At 37.2% G+C, this 22,116-nt stretch overlaps 1 long non-coding RNA gene across 1 annotated transcript in view; it reads left to right on the top strand.

Annotated features, from left to right (window-relative positions):
• LOC121819957 (uncharacterized) overlaps positions 1 to 22,116 on the top strand; it is a 179,542-nt gene that overhangs the window by 13,369 nt on the left and 144,057 nt on the right. The window contains exons 3-4 of the long non-coding RNA XR_006060339.2: positions 5,118 to 5,233; positions 16,733 to 17,151. This is a non-coding gene — a long non-coding RNA (uncharacterized LOC121819957). The remainder of the gene's footprint in view (positions 1 to 5,117; positions 5,234 to 16,732; positions 17,152 to 22,116) is intronic.

Genomic DNA, 22,116 nt, shown 5'->3' with positions numbered 1-22,116 from the left:
AAGAAAACACTAGCTGGGTAAGATTACCATGCAATCATAATAGTATTCAAGAAGCAAAAGTCTTTGTGGAGGGACCACACTAATAGTCCATCGTTATCAAAATCTCTCTTCACTAGAATAATACCCAGGATTTATAAATACCTTGCTTGAATTAAATGTTTGGTTAGACTCTAATATATTAACTGTGAGAATTACGTTGAGGTGTGTCCCTCTCCAAGTTCTGAGGATAAGCTAGTGTTTCTATTGAAAGGTAGGCAAGTCACAGAGGATTAATTCTTTAGTGTGCCCCGTGAACTTGAATTCACATGTGATAGGAAACCGTTTTAGGTGGTTTGTGTAACTGTATTTAAATCAGGCTGAAAAAGAGACCTCTTAAATCACATCATTTTCTCCAGCCTAGTCCTCACTATGTAAATAAATGGTTTCAGCTTTCTGCCATCCCATTTCTGGAGTTCCCTCAGTGAGGAGAGACATAATAACTTAAGGGAAGAATTGTATCAGCACAATATACCTGGGGACAGGAGCACTGAAGTGCAGTCCCACATTGAAGTCCGAAAGGCCACAGAGTACCCTGGGCCTTGGGCCTCGGCTTCCCTCTGTTGCCTACTTTTTGTGTGGTGGGGTAATTTGGGGGGTGTTCTGCTCAGAGAACAATCTGGAGCTCCCAGGGAGGCATAAGAGAATGGGTTTTACAGCCTATGAGTGAAGGATCAAGCCTAATACAGGTGCTCACTGGGAGCCCAAGGGTCTAGTAGGTAGGCTCTGAGAGTTGAAGTTGAGGAAGGAGGCAGAGTTAGGCACCAGGATGTACCCTGAAGGAATCAGCAGACAGGAAGGTGGGACTTTTTTTGCGAAAAGTGAAGTGTTAGTTGATCGGTTGTGTTGGACACTTTGCAATCCCTTGGTCTGTAGCCTGCCAGGCTCCTCTGTCCATGGAATTCTCAGGCAAGAATACTGGAGTGGATAGCCATTCCCCCCAGGGATTGAACTAGGTGCCCTGCATTGCAGGCAGATTCTTTACTGTCTGAGCCACCAAGAGAGCCCTCTTTCTGGTGATGTTTATTTATTTAATAGATATGTGTTGATGCCTCCTCATGCCCTAAGCACCATGACAGGGATGGGGAAAGACTGAGAAGCAAGATCCCAGGGAAGGCAGAGCTCAGGACCTGGGTAACTCAAGTAGCTCTTTTATTGAACTGATGACGTTTGCTGTAGGGTTGGGGAGGGTCAGAATAGTTTCTAGTAGACCCTGCAGAAGGAGACTGTTTGGGAGTTCATGTGCTATTTTAATTATTTTAGTTTTGTCTTAGCCTTATTTTTATTTATTTGAAGAATTAGATAATAAAAAAATACAATCACATATTTGCTTTCATATACATATATGCAATTTAGGTTTAAACCCCAGTTCTGGGAGACCTTGAACAAGTTATTTAACCCCTTTATGTGTCAGTATCTTCATCTGTGAAATGGAAATAATTAAATTTACCCAGTGGAGTTATGAGGATTCAAGGAGTTGAGGAATATAAATCACTTAGCTCAAGACTTAGCACACAGAAAGCATTTAATAAGGAGTTGTTAACTTTAAATTTGCGTCAGCAACAACTAAAACTAAAAAACAATAGTGTCCTGGGCCATCTTATATAGGTCCTGGGCCAATATATCAAATCTGAATATCTGAGTACTATCTTGGTATATAGCACAGATGAAAATTATTGCAATAAAATTCAATAGTTATCACTGATTATTATCAGTTACTATTAACATTAATATATGCAGTGAAACAAAAAAATTATATCTGATTAGCCTTAGTCTAGAGGCTACGTATGTGGGATAATGAATTTTTTCAAGCATTTATACGTGTAATTGTAATTTTGGGGCTGTATGATTTGAATTGTGGCATATAAAAATCTATGAAATAATGTTATATTGCAATGGCTATTTGTGTGCATACACGTGTACGTGTGTATTTCCCTGGGGTGAATGCAGAAGTTTGAGATGGCTGGTGTTATATGGTGTTATATGAAAGCTGTATTTAAGAAAAATTGTTCATGTACTAGAATAAGGTCAAACCACAAGTGAGCTGAACTTCACCATCTATTAACAAACGAAAATAAAACATTTATTACATTGTCCACTCTTGCTTTTTTTATATTTATGGTATATTCCAAGGAGATTTCCCTGTTGGGATAAAATTTCAGAAGCAGAGAGGGGAAGGCAGGGTGAAGTTTAAATAAAAAATGTTTTATTATTGATTTGGTTGTTGCTGGAGATGACCATATAGATTGTGGAAATAATATAGTTTCTTTTTTTATTGGCTCTACAAAGTAATAGCTTAGCATAGCTATTAGTTTATCCTGTAACTAACCTTTGAACTACTTTCTGAGTTGGTTGTTTTCCAGAAAGTACTATATTCGATAGAACAAACACTGAATGCTTTAAAAATAAAGTTAAGTGCACTGAAGGAGAAGATCCTAAAGAAAAGAACTGCTTTTCCTCTGGTCTATGACATTTTATGGATTTGAAATTTTTTACTTTATTATTGTAGTCCTTGAAGTAAAAAAATCCTCACTCTGACTAAAATTAAATATCTATCCATACCCAGAGTTTATATTCTCAAATGGCTAGAGTGTTTTGTTTATTCATCATAATGGCATAGAATGAAGAAAAAGCTTTATCAAAACAAGGTTTACAAAGGGATTAAATGTAATATGTAAAAGACTAGCCATTGTTCTTTTTGTTTCTAATGTGAATTATGACATGTGGGACTGTGGATAAGATCCACTGAAATTACTTAAGACCACAGAAGTGTGTATATGTTCATAGTCATATATTTTATATAAAGGCATTATAGAGATCAGATAACTTGATAATAGGATTGCTAAGATATCCAAGTAAGGACTAGAAAATGTTCCTCAGGCGACCACAGAAACTCTTCTTCAACTTAATTATGACTTTTTAGGATTGAGAAGTTTCCTTTTTCAGGTCAAAGAAAGTTGATGAAGCAACCGTCACAGCATTTCTATCTTCCCCACTGCTGGTCAAAATATCATGGTAACCTTTTGGATCATTAGCGACCAATATTGTCAAATAAGCATCATCAAACCCATAATGTGCTTATGGAGTATAAAGTCCCACATGATTAACATTTCCAAAACAAGTTTTCCTTTAATACCAGCCCAAAAAAGGGAAGCTGCTCTCACATTCAATACCTTGAAAAATAATGCATCTGGATTTTCCTCTTTGAGATTTACAATGTTTTTTGATTTATTAAAAGCTCTTCTTGTAAATAAACATTAAAAAAATTTGAAATGGTTGAAAATAATTTATTGCAAGTAAAATATTAACATCACTTAAAATTTCTGCTACATAGAACATACTCTGGTTCCTATGGAGCAAAATAATTACAGTGGCTCATGATATACACATAAGAAAAGGTATTTTGTGGCTCCACCAGCTGGGCTAAGAAGAGCTCCGCAGGAGACGGGAATTTTTAGGAAGTGTGTTCAATCAAGTCATCTTGATATAGAAGAACCAGAGAAAACCCAGGGCTATAGCTGATTCATTGGTGCTGAGGGTCAGGCCTTCAGGGCTAGATGAAGGTCACAATGGGACAGTCAAGAATGTGGGAAAACTTAGGAGTATCGAAGAGGTGGTGGTGGTGGTGGTTTAGTCATTAAGTTGTCTTCAACACTCATGACCCCATGGACTGTAGCCCACCAGGCTCCTCTGTGGATTTCCCAGGCAAGCATACTGGAGTGGGCTGCCATTTCCTTCTCCAGGGGATCTTCCTGAGCCAGGGATTGAACCTGTGTCTCCTGTATTGCAGGCAATTTCTTTACCATTGAGTCACCAGGGAAGCCACAGACTGAAATGTGGGAAACAGGAGTTGGTCAATTTTTAACAAGAAAAATCTCACTGCAAGAGTGCTTAAAGTCCTTTTTGATGTGATGTTTATTACAGAGCTTAGAAATGGCATGGATAAAATCTTTAGGACTTAGCTGATAGACCTTTACTTCACAAAGATTGAAGAAAATCATAGGAAATAAGTGTGATCTGTACATCCATGTCAACACCTCTAGTATTTCACATTTTCAGTAGACAGGGGCTATGGTAGCTGCCATGTAAGTTAGATGACCCTAAGAAGTTCTCCAACACCTTTTGATGGCATGATTAGGAATCCAAATTGGTGGTGCTTCTGTTGCAATTTCCAAAGAATAAATAATATGACTGAAGGTAGTCAGTAGGTCTACAGAGTTACACTAGGAGACAGATAGGGTTGTGGAACACTTTTGCAAAGTATGCCAACCAGGAAACTTTTAATAGAGCAAGGAACAGCAATGAAAATAATCTAAATGGCTATCCATGAACTTCTATATAGTAGAAACAATGTTCTGAAGTATACATGCCAGGGTTATTGGAGATTTTCAACTGCTTTAACCAAGGGCAAAACTTCGTTGATGTTGGTATATGAAGAATGGCTCTGAAACAATAACTTGGTGATTATTTTCACTATCGGGAAATGGTCTGGACTTAAGGATATGATCTTCAGTTTATCTTTGCAGTCTCTGAATGCAACACTCCTAGCACACAATAGGCATAATCTAACATCAGTATATGTTTATGTGGATTAATGTTCAATTTATAAGGTTATCTGAAGTAATGCAATTATGAGCAGGAAAGGTAAAATATTGATGTGTGTTAGAATACCCTGAGATGTGTTTTAAAACTTATAACAAGACTGTGATTACTAAACAGTTCAGTTTGATAGATTTGTTGTATGCTTGTCAAAACTTGTAGAGTTTTTTGACAACTGGCCTTGTTTCTGAGATCCTATACATATATGTATCCTATATCAGATCCTATAAATAGTGACTATACAACAAATTGAAGGGCAACCATAATGAGTTCACAATGTAGTAAGACCATTTTCAACCTTTTGATCTTTTCTATATATATATAAATTGGATAGTTCCTTCTTTGAAAATGGAATACAGCAATAAAGCAAATATATCCATAGATTTCATGCATTAAGATGGCCTTTATGTAAGTGGGGATGAAAAGTCAGACTTTCAGATGTATGCATTCCCTTTTTTAACTGTATGGTCTCCTCCATTCAGAAATCTCTTTCTGTATCTTGGAACTCTATGAATAAACAGATGGCCTGGGTTGGAAGGATTATACCTGTGAACCATATGGAGACACTACCATAAATATAAAAAGCTGATGCAGACAAGTACGTATAAGACCTTTGGGCATCCCCTGACCTTGGTGGAGCTGGAATCGCTGGGCACTCATTGTCCTATGCAACTTTTCCTCTACTTTTGTCACTTATCTTTTTTTTTTGTTTCCTTGTCCTTGATCCTGGCCAGTCTTCATGTTCACTTTGGTTTTTCTTGTTTTTAATTTCAATCAGGAGTTTTGATTGTGATTTCTAATAGATTTTTATTGGATAGTTTGGTTTTATATTATTGACCATGAATTGGACTCAAATTTGATTGATAACTTTTTACCATGAAAATCTTTAATGCCTTTCCCTGAAAAGATTTCCTCACCCACCTGTAGAGCATCTCTCAGGAGCAAATATGGAGTAATTCATCCTTTTATTTCTCTCTGTTGTCACTTCTTCCCATCATGGTGTTCCTTCTTTCCCCCTTTCTCTTTCTCTTCCTTCTCACCCCTTGCTTCTTCCTCTCATTCTTCAAATCACTGGGGCTCCAAACTCATTACATTTTCAGTTTTCTATACTGAAGTGAATACATTTGTTCTAAATTAGCAGCCTCAGTTAGCAGATCAAAACATGTATACTATCATGTAAGAATCGAATTGCCAGTCTATGTCTGACGCAGGATACAGCATGCTTGGGGCTGGTGCATGGGGATGACCCAGAGAGATGTTATGGGGAGGGAGGTGGGAGGGGGGTTCATGTTTGGGAACACATGTAAGAATTAAAGATTTTAAAATTAAAAAAATATATATATATTAAAAAAAAACAGATCAAGGAACAAAAGATGTAGACAAGGAAGAAAAAGTGGTAGCAGAGAAATAAATGGAGTTCTGAACATCATTCTATTTCTCTGCCTTTTTCTACCTTAAATTCTTTCTTCCTGCATCTGAACCCTCACACACACAAAGCTAGCCACACTAATCTTCAAGTAATGCTTTAAAAGTCATTTCTTCAGAGACATTTCCCCCTACCCTCTAGACTTTGACTTTTATATGACTGAATGCCTGTAGACTGAATGCCTCAAATTTAATTAATAGTCTAGATGTATTGATAGAGAAAACAGTGGGCTCAAATGCCATTCTTCCAGAAATTTCGGGCAGTTCCCAGGCAATCAGAAATGTGTGACATGTTCCTTCAGTACAGAAGATGCTGTGGTAGGCAGCCTGTAAATTGGCTTCTAAGATCCCCGCCTTGTGGAATTTGTGCCCCCACAAGCCTTGTGTGTGGGCTAGACATCGTGACTCACTTCTGAAGAATAGGATTCAGTGAAAGTGATGAGGTGTCTCTTCTGAAGTTAGGTTACACAAAGACTGTGACTTTCACGTTACTGGTTCTCTCATGGTCTTCCTCTCATTCTCTCTCTCTCTGAGCTCTCGCCTAGAGGGAAGCCAGATGCCATGCTGTGAAGGCCCTATGGAGAGGGTGCATGACAGGAATTGATGTTTGTAGCCAACAGCTAGCAACATCTTGAGGCTTACCGCCAGCCATGTAAGTGGGCTTGAGAGACCTTCCCTTGGTTCATCCTTGAGATGCAGCACTGTGAGAATCTTGAGCCATGGGACTCAGCTAAGCCAAGCCTGGATTTCTTAACCACAGAATCACTGAGATAATAAGTGTTTATTGTTTTAAGTCATGAAGTCTTGAGTTTGGGGATAAATTCTTACACAGCTGTAGATAAACAATAGAGATTTTTCTGGAAGTGGGTTGAAGCTGGAAGGGTATTGAGAAGCAGGTTAGAGAAAGCCTAAGTTCCTTGAACTCCCAGGACAATTTCATCTGTATCCTACAAATTACATCTAACAAGAAAGCATTAACAATAACCTCTATTAAATGTAACAAAGGACATTTGATAGTGTTTTCACACACACACAAAATGCTGATATTAAGGTACCTTAAGTATTGTGGATATTCAAGCTAGTGAATATCTGTGATTTCACATATTGGTAGCCTTTTATATATGTAATTTCATCCTTCTCAGACCATATAATGTACACCTCACATGACGGATATGTATGGTGATTTGATGTAGGCAGGATGCTCTTCTATAGCTTTTTATGAGGTTCTGAATCTTCCCATTAACTTTTTATGGATATATCTGGCTCAAATCTGTGCCTGTGAATAAATGATCACATTTTCTTTTCTCTCTGATGGAGGCAATGCAACTCACTTCAAATCTTGATTCTGTTTACTATACAATTTCCATTATAAATAAACACATTAGGTTATGCATAATGTTCTTGACAGTTTGACTATCTGATCATAGTAAAGGTGCATTCCTTTTGCAAAGTCTTGAACTAAATCCATTTAGTGTTTTTTCTTTACATTAGTTGGGGAGAAAATTGTTACTTATCCTGAAGGAATTCTTACTCATGGGTAAGGGAGAAAAGGATATTCATGGTTTAAGTGACTAAAGACATTTGAGTGGAGATATAATGTGTTATTTTATAGATGGCATTCCTTTGGAAGTAAGCATAATTAAATCTTTTAATGTATCATCAGGTAATGTATATATGTGTATATGTACATGTATCTTTTTCTCTGTCCCTATCTCTCATATATATAGTAATATAATACATATCTAATAATATCTAGTTATTTAATCTCATTTGGTAAAAAGAATAATGTTTTATCTAAATTTTGACATTTGAATAAGACATATTTATTTAGTATGACCTTTTCTATTCCATGTGACTTGAGAAACGGAATCTTTGTAAATTGTTCAATTAAGGTCTAGTGGGACAAAAAGGTAAATATGAGGAAATGCTCTTGGTTCTACCGGCATGTGATTATTTAGCAGAATGTCAGTAACTTGGTAGCAACATGGTTCAACCTTCCAGCATCAATCATTTCTGCTTCCATCACCACCAAGGACTTATATGTATACTTTAAAATTTACCTTTATAAAGGAAAATTACATACATAAACAATCTTACCAGTAGGTAAGGTAGAGTGCTATTTAGGTGATGTACTTTGAAGAAAAGTCTCTGATCAGAAATATCTTCCTCTATGGAATGCCACCAGTCCTAAATTTAAAAATTTCATGTACACTTAAGGATCTTTCAAGAAGCTGTACGTTTCAACTAGGTTAAGCTATCACTCTAAGGGGAGTTATCCAGCAGTTAGCTTGTTGAAAGTGAACATGAAAGTGAAGTCACTCAGTCATGTCTGACTCTGTGATCCCATGGACTGTAGCCTGACAGGTTCTTCTGTCCATGGCATTCTCCACGCAAGAGTACTGGAAGTGGGTTGCCATTTCCTTCTCCAGGGGATCTTCCCAACCCAGGGATCGAACCTGGGTCTCCTGCATTGCAGGCAGATGCTTTACTGTCTGAGCCACTAGGGAAGCCCAGTTAGCTTGTTAGCAGGAATTCATTAGTTTATGGGAATAATTGCTACCCATCATTATGCTGTAGAAAAAGGACACAGACTGTCATGTTTGATGGCAGTGTTTAGAACCAAGGAAGTGTATTTAGGGTTACTGAGTCTTGTGACCCAGCTACCCCTGTTCTCCATTGCTCAGGGCCCTGGAAAGCTAGGAAGAGGACAATAAAGAACAAGGTGGTACTAAAAAGTGGCATAGCATGTTTTAAAGACACATTATCTTTTTTTCAATCTTGTCTAGAGCTGAAATTTGTTAATTGTTCCTTTTGTGGTTAAATATAAACAATTTATGGATAAAGTCTGTATGAGGAAAGCCCCTGTAAGGAAAGACCCTATTGCCTTAATAACTTAAGTATAATGAAGAACTCATTTTTCAGATTGATTCTGATCATTTTCAAGTGCATATTACATGGTTTCACTACTACTTTTAATGTTTTAGTAGACATCAAAGGGTTTGCAAAAAGGGTTTCCCAGGTGGCGCAGTGGTAAAGAATCCACTTGCCAATGCAGGTGACAGAGGAGACGCAGTTTTGATCCCTGGGTCAAGATCCCCTGGAGGAGGAAATGACAACCCACTCCAGTGTTCTTGTCTGGAGAATTCCATGGGCAGAGGAGCCTGGTGGGCTACAGTCCATGGGGTAGCAAAGAACAGGTTATGACCAAGTGACCGAGCACGCGCGTGCTCACACACATACACACAGGTGCATAAAACTGGATTATCCATAATCTTTGGTCACCGTTAGTCAATTCATGACTTCTTCCCTTCCTTCCTCTCTCCCTTCTTTCTTTTTTTCCTCCCTTTCTCCCTCCTCCCTGCCTTTCTCTCTCCCAACCTCCTTCATTTAGGTAATGAATTAGGCAACACAAAAGTTGAGACCTTGAGGGCAACTTCTCTCTGGCTGTGTGGTCCTCTGCAGCATCCTCACTCTGTCTTTTCCTACCTAACATCATCACCATCCCAAGTCTTGTGTTTATTGTTTTCTTGCTTTGCTTTTTGTATCATTTTATCCCATTCAACTATATTTCTAAAAAGAATATATCTATATTTTAATTATTTTAACTTTAAAGGGATCATGCTTTATGTAGTCATTTGTGGCTTTTAAAATCTAATATAAAATTAAGATTAGCCATATTGTTGCATTGTAAACAGCTGTAGAATATAATGATTCATTTTGATTTCTGCATAATAGTTTGCAGATTTAAGAAATATCCAGTTGAAAATCTCCTTTCTCTACTCTTTACCCCTTCTCTTTACCTCTCCTCTTGCTTCTCTTTCTCTTGTTCTCCCTGTATTCCTGTTCTCTCTCCAATTCACAACTTTTTAATTGCAGCTGTTACATATTTCCATCTGCAAGTCCTGTAGACACCAACTACATTTCCAAAACAGATTTTCTCTTCACATTCCTTCTTTCCCCACAATTCCCCATCAGAGCCCTGAGACAAATGCCCAGCATTCCAAGAAAGAGAATTTGAAAATAACTGAATAAGGCAGTTACCAGATGCATGCATATATTAGAACTCTATTAGTTCACTTCAGTGGGTGTCAAACTTCATTAGAAACACCTGTGACTTGCTAAACCACAGGTTGCCGGACCCCACCCCAGCGTTTCTGATTCAGTGAATCTGGGGTGGAGTTTGATGATGTGCATTCTTAAGCTCCCAGGTGATGCTTATTTTGAGAAGTACTAGTACAGGCTTCCCTGGTGGCTTGGACAGGAGACTCAGTTGGATCCCTGGGTTGGGAAGATCCTCTGGAGAAGGAAATGGCAACCCAGCCCAGCATTCTAGCCTGGAGACAGCTCAGGTTTCCAGTCTCTCTAGCACTAAAGTGCTAGCGTGCATGTGTGTGTGTATGCATGCACCCTCACGCGCGCGTGCGTGCACCCACACACCCACACACCCACACACACACACACACACACACACATATACACAGTACATTTAAAACATATTTTGAAGTGCTCCATGACCCAAACCTTGTATTAGTCTCATAGAATGAAGCACCTTTCAGGATGTGTTTGAAAGCTGACCTCCAGTCGATCTGGCCAACAATCCAATAATCTTTCAATTATGCAAGACAAAATACATTGGTCCTTTCTTTGAACTTTATAAATTTAAAGTTACACTTGCCTTTCTTGTATATTCATCAAGGATACTTCCTGAAATTAAAAAAGAACAAGTTTTAAAGTAGTGCCATTTATTTTCATACTTTTGTGGGACACATTCTGATTATCTTCTTTAACTTCTACCTACAGATATACCTCCCTAATTTACTTAACAGACATGATTCTGATGGACTGCATGTAGTACACAGTTCTATATACCTAAAAATATTTCAAATGCACTAAGCAAGCTACCTCTTTAAAAAACTTATGTTAAAAAGTCCTTCTGAATTGTGCATAATTATTTTCCAAATTTTATCTTCTGTAAATTTAGGATTTTGTATAAAATATCTTCCTGAATGAGAGCAAAAATGCCCATGAGAAATACAACAATCTTATAGATGCATTAGGAAGGAGTGTGGTAAGAGAAATAGTGACCTCCCTTAGATACCCATGGGCAATTTTAATGACCAAAGTTGTCCATTTTCATTGTATGTACAGGCCTGTCTTACCCCAGCTCATAAATGCCACTGATTTGCATCTTCCTGGCTGCTACCATATACCCATAAACCTCTCTTTGAAGAAACACAGCTTCCATCAAAACAAGTCCTTAAAAATATTTACCAAGCTGTAATAAACAACACTCCTCCAGTGTGCTACATATAAAAAAATAACCTCTTGATGGACAATGTCAGTTTTATTTTCACTAATTAGGCTCTGCACATTTGCCAACACTAGTAAATTATTATGGTCAACCAAGCTTATGAAATAAAGCTTTTTTTTTAAATTTGAAGAGATGATCTATATTCTCTTCTTGGTTATTCTGATAGATAAAATATCACCTCTTCAAAACTGTTCCCTTGGCAGGATGAGGATATATAGTTTAGTAAATAGAAATGTACCAGATCAAATTATATTGCCTTTAGCAAATAATAGCAATGTTAGCTTCTTGGTACAGACTAGGTTGTTCAATACGTTTATTAATTTGTGCTATTCAAAGTAAAGAATTCAAATAGCACAGTAAACATTTTGGCTGGAGAGGGAAATGGATTGCTGCTATACCAAGACTGAAGACAACTTGGAAACTTGAGCAGTGTAGCCATGGGGCAGACATAGATTTGAGCCAGAATGAGTCTGCTAATAGCAATGGGTGCATTGACTGTATTTGGGAAATCTATCTAGTGATTGATCTATTTCATAAAAACAAAAGAAAGAAACAACAGGAGTAATCTTAATACAAATTAAGCATAAATAATAGAAATAACCATAAGTGAACAATTTCTGATGATTTACCATATACGAGTAGGTGCTATTTCAATTATGGCTTTCTGAAAAATTCTTCATCTTTTCTAATTAACCACAAAAATATTTGTTGCCCTGTGTATTTTCCCCCATATTTCTTTCTTGCTCACCTTTTGTTCTCTCTCATCTTTCTCACTTCTCTCTTTCTCCACTACGTTTTCTCTTTCTTATCTTAAATTTCTTCTTTGCTTTCCCTTTTTACATCCCTCTGACCAAGTATTGAAAAGAGGAAACAAAAGATGTGCTGGTTTCTGTCTTAGACTTCCTCAGTTCAGTTCAGTTCAGTCTCTCAGTCGTGTCTGACTCTTTGTGACCCCATGAATTGCAGCACATCCCTGTCCATCAGCAACTCCCGGAGTTCACTCAGACTCACGTCCATCGAGTCAATGATGCCATCCAGCCATCTCATCCTGGGTCGTCCCCTTCTCCTCCTGCCCCTAATCCCTCCCAGCATCAGAGTCTTTTCCAATGAGTCAACTCTTCGCATCAGGTGGCCAAAGTACTGGAGTTTCAGCTTTAGCATCATTCCTTCCAAGGAAATCCCAGGGCTGATCTCCTTCAGAATGGACTGGTTGGATCTCCTTGCAGTCCAAGGGACTCTCAAGAGTCTTCTCCAACACCACAGTTCAAAAGCATCAGTTCTTCGGCACTCAGCTTTCTTCACAGTCCAACTCTCACATCCATACATGACTACTGGAAAAACCATAGCCTTGACTAGATGGACCTTAGTTGGCAAAGTAATATCTCTGCTTTTGAATATGCTATCTAGGTTGGTCATAACTTTTCTTCCAAGGAGTAAGCGTCCTTTTAATTTCATGGCTGCAGTCACCATCTGTAGTGATTTTGGAGCCCCCAAAAATAAAGTCTGACACTGTTTCCACTGTTTCCCTATCTATTTCCCATGACGTGATGGGACTGGATGCCATGATCTTCGTTTTCTGAATGTTGAGCTTTAAGCCAACCTTCAGTCAAGTATAAAAAGAAAATATTCAATAATGTTAAGGTAGAGAAACTATAAAAAAAATTTACTGTTGTTTAGTTGTTAAGTTGTGTCTGATTCTTTTGTGACCCCATAGACTGTAGCCTACTAGGCCCCTCTGTCCATGGGATTTCCCAGGCTGGAGTGGTTTGCCATTTTTCCTTCTTCAGGGGATCTCCCTGACCCAAGGATTGAATCTGCATCTCCAGCCTTGGCAGGCAGATTCTTTACCACTGAGCCACCAGGGAAGCCCATAAAGAACTAGAGGGACTTGTATAATTTATCTTCAAGCGTGTGGCAGAGTAGTTGACATAATTTTGTAGCTGGATTCACTCTTTCACAAAGCAGGCTTCACCATTTATTACCTGTGAAATAGTCTCCTAATGGTCTCTGCATAGTCCCTACCAGTCCGTGCTGTCCACAGCTGTTCACACTTATCATACTTCTCACCAGGTTAATATCCTTAATTTCAAGCAAATCACTCATTCATACCCCCAATAATGAAAATATTGCTCTTTTCTGCCTGTGGGGCGGGGTGGGGGGAAGTAAAAAACTCTTAATGTAGCAAATATATCTATCACACTGGTCCATGCTGGCTTTCATTTTTAATCCCTTCTGTGCAGTGGCTTCCTCCTTGCACCTATTCATCTCTTATTCATTCTTTGAATCACCTTAGATATTCTTTGTATTTTCCCTTTTAAGCCTTTTCTGATTTCTTGTTAATCTTGAGTATGTTGCTTCTTGCTCCTGAAGGTGTTTGGTGTTTTTTTTTTTTTTTTTAATTTTATTTTAATGTAATTTAATTTTGTTTTTTAATGCTTCTTTTAAAGCACATTCTTGTCCTCAGTAAAATGTAGTTATTTTATTTTTCATCATAAAGTTAATATATGCTTTTTATATCATTGTTCTTCTAGAATGTTTTCTATTCATAAATTTTATAATTTATTATATCACTTTAAAAATAAACAAGCCTCTTCTTGAGAGATTTAATAAATTTTAATTTATATATATATTTTAAGGTTCACATTTCTTTTCTTATTTTTAACTTAAAATTTTTGTAATACAAATATTTTTCATAACATTTAATCTTTTTTATAGAGCTGAAATTTATTTTAGATCCAAATTGATTATAGATTATAATTTCCAAAGAGCTAAACAATTCTGCTAAAATATATGTTGATTTTTTCTTCACTGTCTGGGTATTGCATTATATTTTCCAAGTGGATTACTTGGGAATCCTTACAAAACTCTGCAAGACAGATGTTTTCAAGCTTATTTTACAGATGAGGAATCTCAGACTCTGAGAAGTTAACCATTTGTTCAAGGTCAAACAAGCTGTGATGTTAAAATGGGGTTCATGTTTTATTATAGTGTCAATAGTTACAGTTTCTTGTTCACTAGGAAACCTAAATGTAAGATTAGTCTTCTTTCCTTATTTCTTTCCAAAACTCTATTTTTGATTTTTACCTGATCTTTATTTTTTATCAACATTAGAAATATTGCTAAGTTTTTTTTAAAATCACAATATACTTCTGATTGGACTTTGTGTATTATGTACATATGAATTAGGGAAAGTAACTCATTGCCTGCATATGAGAAGATACAGACTTTTAAATATATTTTTATATACATGCTGAAGTTTTAGGAATCAAGTATTACAATGTCTATAACTTTCTTCTAAATGCCTTAACAAAAAAACAGAAAAAAATATACAATATATAGATGTAAGGACAAAATGAAAGAGAAAAATTTGGGCCAAAATTTTAAAATTGATGGATTTGATTTAAAAAATGGAGATATTTATTGTATTATTCTGGTAACTTTTTTTTGTAGGTATAAAAGTTTCCAAAACGAACAGCTAAAAAAAACTTATACTTGGTCATTTTACTGAGTTATTTTATGAATTCTAAGCTTTTGTGTTGAGTTTCTTTTACTGTAAGACTCTAGGTATATAACCATATCAATTGTAAATCATCAAAATTTTGTCTTATATTTTCTAACAGTAAATCTCTTATTACTGCTTTATATCTTTTTGAAATTAGACAAAAATTTTAAGAATGCTGTTAAATGAAAACATCAGTTGTCATTTTAGTGCTATTCTTCCTAAGTTTAATTGACGTACCTCTAAATTTAGTTACAGTTGCTGCTGCTGCTAAGTCGCTTCAGTAGTGACTGACTCCACACGACCCCATAGACAGCAGCCCACCAGGCTCCCCCGTCCCTGGGATTCTCCAGGCAAGAACACTGGAGTGGGTTGCCATTTCCTTTTCCAATGCATGAAAGTGAAAAGTGAAAGTGAAGTCGCTCAGTTGTGTCCGCCTCCTAGCGACCCCATGGACTGCAGCCAACCTGGCCCCTCCATCCATGGGATTTTCCAGGCAAGAGTATTGGAGTGGGGTGCCATTAGTTACAGTAAGATCTATCTATTCAGATGTGTCTGTATCTATCAAAATTTTGTTAAGAAACCTATTTCCTATTCTTTGTTCCCACTGAGGTTTCCTTCAGCATGGCTAATGAATTTTGTCAATCTATTGAATAATACAGTCTTTTCTAAATTACTAATATTTCATTTTCACTAGTTTCCCTTACCAGAGATTAGCACATGGTCACAGCAAAAATACCAGGGACAAATAAATGCAGAATAAACATTTGTTAAACAAAAGGAAGAGGCAAAGAAAAGCAATTAGAGAAGGATTACAAAGAAGAAAAGGAGAGTCAAAAATAATTTGCATTTTTCACTTTAGATGCTGTCATAGTTCTGATTTAAGGGGGATTTTCTTTGATTAGAATTTTAAATATTGCTTTCATTGAATCATATTATGTACATGCTGGCACATGATAGGTACTGAATATACTTTCTTACTGTAACTTCTCTTCTGTTTTTCGTATAGCTTCTTCTTCATAGGTAAATGCTCATTTAATCTGTCATGGATAACAAGGGACATGGTTACTGTTGAAGAAAATGACAGCTGAAGAATCTGCCTTGGCTTTGCGTAACTGTACAGTCTCCTAGTCATCCATATGGAGAAGGCAATGGCACCCCCACTCCAGTACTCTTGGTGGAGGAGCCTGGTGGACTGCAGTCCACAGGGTCGCTAAGAGTCGGACACGGCTGAGCGACTTCCCTTTCACTTTTCACTTTCATTTATTGGAGAAGGAAATGGCAACCCACTCCAGTGTTCTTGCCTGGAGAACTCCAGGGAGGGGGGAGCCTGGTGGGCTTCCGTCTATGGGGTCGCACAGAGTCGGACACGATTGAAGCGACTTAGCAGCAGCAGCAGCAGCAGCAGCAGTCATAAAGCCTCAAGTGGTTGTCTAGTGGATTTCAACTACTTTTTCATTTCAATATTCTTTAAAAAATGAGGTGGTACCTCTAACTACTCAAAGACCCCAATTTTTCCCCCTTTAGTACACTTTCCATGATACACACTGTTGGAGGCAATTTATGGGACCTTAACATTTAGATAACAAGTTAAAGCAAAATTAAAATGAGGACAAATAAAAATTAGATATAGGAATCTGAAAAACTGCATAGTTCTTGTAACATGCTGTATAAGAAGGCTGTTTCCAAACACTGGAAAAGTAAGGAAGATGCCCTTTAATTTCTTTTTCCTTCCTTCCTCCCCATTTCTCTTCCATCCTTCCCCCCTCCTTCCTTTTCTTCCTTCCTTTTTTCCCTTTTAAATAAGCTGTTTATTTTTCACAGCCCCCTTCTCAGCAGCTCCTTCTCTCCATCTTTTACAGGCTCTCTCTAACAATAGGGAACAGGTATAGCCGCCTCCCACGCGTGTTGCACATGCGCAGAACTTCCCGACCCTGTAGCCGGCATATCAGACCTGTGGAACTGCGGCGTGGTGGCAGTGTTCACGCAGTGCGGAGGTTGCGCAGGTTAATGCAAGGCGCATCTGTGAGGCTGGTGGTCATCCAGGGATCAGTACCCACTGGAAGTCGGGCTCTCAGAAGGCTGCGTGGATCCAGTTAGGGAAGGTTCTAGGCCTGGAATGCCCACCACAGGAGTGGTTCCAGTGGCAGTGGCAAACTTCAGCCCAGCTTATGGGTCAGCATTCCTGGAGGATGTGGCGCTGACCTCAGCAGTTTTCAAAGGCGACAATGGCAGGAACCTCCTTCAGAAGTTTCTTCCAGCTTCTCTTCAGAGTAATGAGGTAACGCTATCATTTTTCCCTTTGTAAATGAGTGTTGCTATTGGATATGAAGGTTGGTGCCATCTGAGTGGGTTCCTGTTGCTGCTGCTAAGTCGCTTCAGTCATGTCCGACTCTGTACGACCCCATAGATGGAAGCCAACCAAGCTCCCCCGTCCCTGGAGTTCTCCAGGCAAAAACACTGGAGTGGGTTGCCATTTCCTTCTCCAATGCAGGAAAGTAAAAACTGAAAGTGAAATCGCTCAGCCATGTCCGACTCTTAGAGACCCCATGGACTGCAGCCTACCAGGCTCCGCAGTCCATGGGATTTTCCAGGCAAGAGTATTGCGGTGGGGTGCCATTACCTTCTCCGAGTGGGTTCTTACTGCAAGGAATTTGAGGACATCCTCTTCTTTCATTTGTAGGACATCAAGCGGTCTGTGCATTATCAACTTGCCCTTTAAGTTATGATGGGAACAGAACAACTGGCTTCCTGGGTAGGGTGGAAAGTCCTCTTTAATTTTGTCAGGTTTATTTTATCTGTCAAAGAAAAAGAGTAATTCTTTTGAAATTCATTTTTTTGGGGTAGTGATTTGAAAGGGAATAAACAATATTTTAGTGATAAGCTGGTATCTAAAAATCTAATTTGACTTGAAATTATTTTTATTTAATATGTCAAGAATTATATTTGTAGGGAGTACAGTCTATTCTTGGAAACATTTATGTTATTAAACATTGGAAAAAGACAATGCTGCCATTAGATAGTACTCAGGACTAACTGATGAGTGCTGACTCTTTTAGCACAAATGTACTTTGATAAGACTTGCCAGGCAACTTGCAAGTAAAACTCAATGAATGCGGGCCAAAATACTGTTGATCAAAAAAACCTTAATGATACTGTAAATATTTTGGACATTATCTTTCATTCACCTCTCTATCCACTCCTCTATCCATCCATGCAACCACTCATGCTTTCATAGTTCAAAAACAAATGATCAAATAATAATTTTCTACACTTTTATTTTTACAACAATAAATCTACTTTTTCAGGCAAAGTTATTACTACTTTTTTTTTCTGTTGAGAAATGTACATGAGACACAGGACAAAGTCCCTAACAAGTGTTCTCTAAATATTGTGTGAATAAATATCTAGGCAGTAGAAATGAGACAGATCAATTAGTTCGTATTATCTACAAATAGCTATTTTAAAATGATTTTCATCTAAAATTTCCTTATATAGTTTCAAATTCCATATAGTTGCTTACATCCATCTAAAAAATGAATCTACCTTGTGATAACATATTTCAGGAGGAATTTTGCCATCTTGATGATACAGAGACATGAGGACTAAATGATGGTATAGTTAGAGAATTTTCAGCTATTTCAACAATGTTTTCAGAGTTTTGATTAATGGACCAATGTCAGCCTGGAGATTGTATTTCCAGTGACAAGCCATCACAATATTGTAATTATCCTGCAATTAAATAAATAAATAAAATTTAAAATGTCTATCATAGATTCTTCTTCCTCAAAGTTTATTTAAATAATTGGAATGAAGACTTAGATACATTGTGTTCATAGAAGATACAGAATTGAGAGATATATATGAAAACATTGGACCCATCAAATCACTATGGGATAAGACCAACACAATCAAGTTTAATAGTCACACACACACAATGCAAAGTAAGATATGCAAGTATGTAGTCTTGCATTTTGGTTAATAATATCAACTAGAAGTATACATCTCAAGATTATCTCTTTTTTAAAAACTGAGCTCTGTACTAATAAAAATTGAAAACTGATATTTATTAATAAACATGTTTGTTATACAGTCATTTATAAAAGTAAATATTCAAAAGAGAAAAGTACTCTAATCATGATACAGTCACTTAATGAAATACCATGCATCATTAAAATGAAACTTACAAAGAGAGTTTCCAATAACATGGTAAGATGCTTGCTGCTGCTAAGTCGCTTCAGTCATGTCCGACTCTATGCGACCCCATAGACGGCAGCCCAACAGGCTCCCCCGTCCCTGGAGTTCTCCAGGCAAGAACACTGGAGTGGGTTGCCATTTCCTACTCCAATTCATGGAAGTGAAAAGTGAAAGGGAAGTCGTTCAGCCGTGTCCGACTCTTCGAGACCCCATGGACTGCAGCCTACCAGGCTCCTCCGCCCATGGGATTTTCCAGGCAAGAGTACTGGAGTGGGGTGCCATTGCCTTCTCTGGGTAAGATGCTTATGTATCTTAATAATAATAAAAACCCAGATTGCCAGTTGGATGTCTTAACCTAAAGAAGCAATTAAGATACTGTGCAAATTAAAAATTGAACAAATATGCAGCAAATACTGTCTTTGTCTTTCTAATATGCACTGTCTCTTAGTTCTACTTTTTGCCTCAATTTTTATGCTGGATATATATTATTTATTATAATTATATGAAAATTTTAAAATCGGTTACAGAAGTAGTAGATTGAGGATACCTGGCTTGAAAGCAGTTAATTCTGATGGCTAATGACAATCACAGTTTGTTGAAGATCCTGTGCTTTTCGTGCTTTAGCTGACTTAATCCTTACAACAAATGTGAATCCACTTAAGCCTCACAACAACTATATGAAGTATATATCCTCATCTTCATTTTAAAATTCAAGCTTAAAGGCCAAATTATTAGTATATGGTAAAAATCATACTCTGAAAGTTAAACGTGAGCCCACAGTGAAATTAATAATAACATCATAAATGATGATGAGATAATATATGTAAAGTACTTGCCTCAGTACTAATAAGTATTAATAGAAAGTTCTTACGATTACATTGGACGCACACACACAAAGGTTTTGGTGGTAGTGAGAGGTCTGACATACTCATTTTACAATATTTTAAAGAGTTGTATGGTAAAGAATTTTTTTTTTGTAGTTTCAAAAGATTGTACTGGGAGAAATTGTGGAAATTAAAATTTCCATTCAATATAAAAATCCTAAGATATTGGCTTACTTAGCTCTTTTTTCCTAGAAATAGTAAAGCACAGTCTAAATGATCATGTATCAGAATATTACATAAAGGAAATTTTATGTTGTATAAAGATTTTTGTGACTATTTATTTAAAATTCTAAAGTTTTTTTAATCCCTACATCCTATAATTTAGTTACATCTTATCTTTCTTAATTCTTCATTATTTTCCACATGCTTCATATGTCCTGTCAAGAAGTGCATCTGTTCCTCTACTGCTTTATTTCAATGTAGGCACTTGTTATAGGAACTAAATGAATGTCCTCTTCACCTTCACGGCTAGAAAGTTTTAAACCTTATCGCAGACTGGGTTTCAAATATCCGTTACAAGCAAATCTGAGTTTTGGATGAACCTGATAAGATGGATGTTGTCCAAAGAAATCAAATATGATCTCCTTTCCATGTGATGGGGCAGGTGGTGTCTCAGAGGCCTGCTCTTGGGCAATGATTTGGATTTGGAGCCAAAGCAGGCGGAGACAATTAGCAGAGGCAAATCTTAGGGGTTTCCAAGGTCAGTACACAAGGTAAACAGTCTGGGAATAGCTGCCAAAGCCAAATGGAACAAAACAAGGAGGGTGAACCATTCTCAAAGCCAAGAGGGAAGAAAGCAAGAGCAGATAATTTCTGAAACGGCTTAGAGCAATGGAATAAAGACAAGAGTGGAGAACTTCTCCAATCTGAATTTCAGATTATGTCATATCCACAACCTTAGGAACTGTGGTAATGGCTGGGAGCGGCAGACACCAGAGCGCACACTAAATTGATACCATCAGGCAACATTAATTTATTAAAAAAATATTTAATGAATGTGTCTTATGAGTAAGGCACTTTGCTAAATACAGTGAAAAAAATTAGTATAGATTTTGTCTCACAGAGTTTATTTTCTAAAGGAGTGGAAAGTGTGAAAATAGATGTCATTCCTAAATTAACTGGTAAGAGAAAAAAGGATTTATTATTGCCTGGTTGTATAAATAGGCAAGTGGGCAAATATGGGGGAAGAATGCAAATAATTAGGAAAAGAAATTTCCAAAAGATGTTGCATCATTTTAAAACTTTCTAGTTCAGTATAATTCTACTCTTAAAATGAATTTAATTTATGAAAGCAAACGCACTAAGTAATAATTCAAAAGCATTCGTGTGAGAAGAGCGCTGGCAACCAATCCATGCCCTCTGTGTGAAGTTTCTAAGGATCAGAGTGGTTGAAGGACTTGCCCAAATCACAGAGCAGTTCCATCTGTGGGAGTTCTATTTGTCTGATTAATAGTCATTCTCAGGAAATGATTGTTCATGTAAGTCTGTATTAACTAGTGGTAAACCACTTTTTGTTACGCATTTTTATATCCTCATTATGACATAGTTTGATAAGTGTTGTTCAATGGCTGAAAGCACCATAACTGACAAACTTAACTCAAACTGATGCATGAAAATTTATACAACCCCCAAACCATGTGACGGCTGAGTGATGTACATGCTAACACTGTGTGAAAATGCATTTTGGATTCTATATTATTTCTTCTGGTTGTTCCCTCTGATGTAGTATTAGAACATGCTTTATTACAAATACTATATCCTTCTAATCAAACTCTGGTATGGATCGTGATAGCCAACTCCCTTCTACAGCCTTGACACCATGTTGTTAAGGGTTCCACTGTGTCTCAGTGCTAATGCCACACAATGATGCTGAAGCTTTCATTCATCTGTGATGCTCTTTACATATCTTTTTAAGAATCACCGAGGAACTAAAAATGAAAAATATGATCTACCTTTGGATATATCATAGTTTTTGTTTTACAATATCTAGTTTAATTTATAACTATTTAAAAATTGAACTTAGAGGGCAAATAGCACCATTTTACCTGGGTTTGTAAGAGAAATCTCAGACACAGAAAGGTCAGAGTGAGTTAATAACAGAAACGCCAAAAAAATATAGCTTTCCCCCCCATACGCTCCTTCTTTCCCAATAAGTATGAAATTTA

The sequence above is a fragment of the Ovis aries genome, chromosome 7 (assembly GCF_016772045.2).
Source record: "Ovis aries strain OAR_USU_Benz2616 breed Rambouillet chromosome 7, ARS-UI_Ramb_v3.0, whole genome shotgun sequence".
Taxonomy (NCBI): Eukaryota; Metazoa; Chordata; class Mammalia; order Artiodactyla; family Bovidae; genus Ovis; species Ovis aries.
The sequence above is the reverse complement of the archived record's forward strand: the minus strand, read 5'-3'. Positions and strand labels throughout refer to the sequence as shown.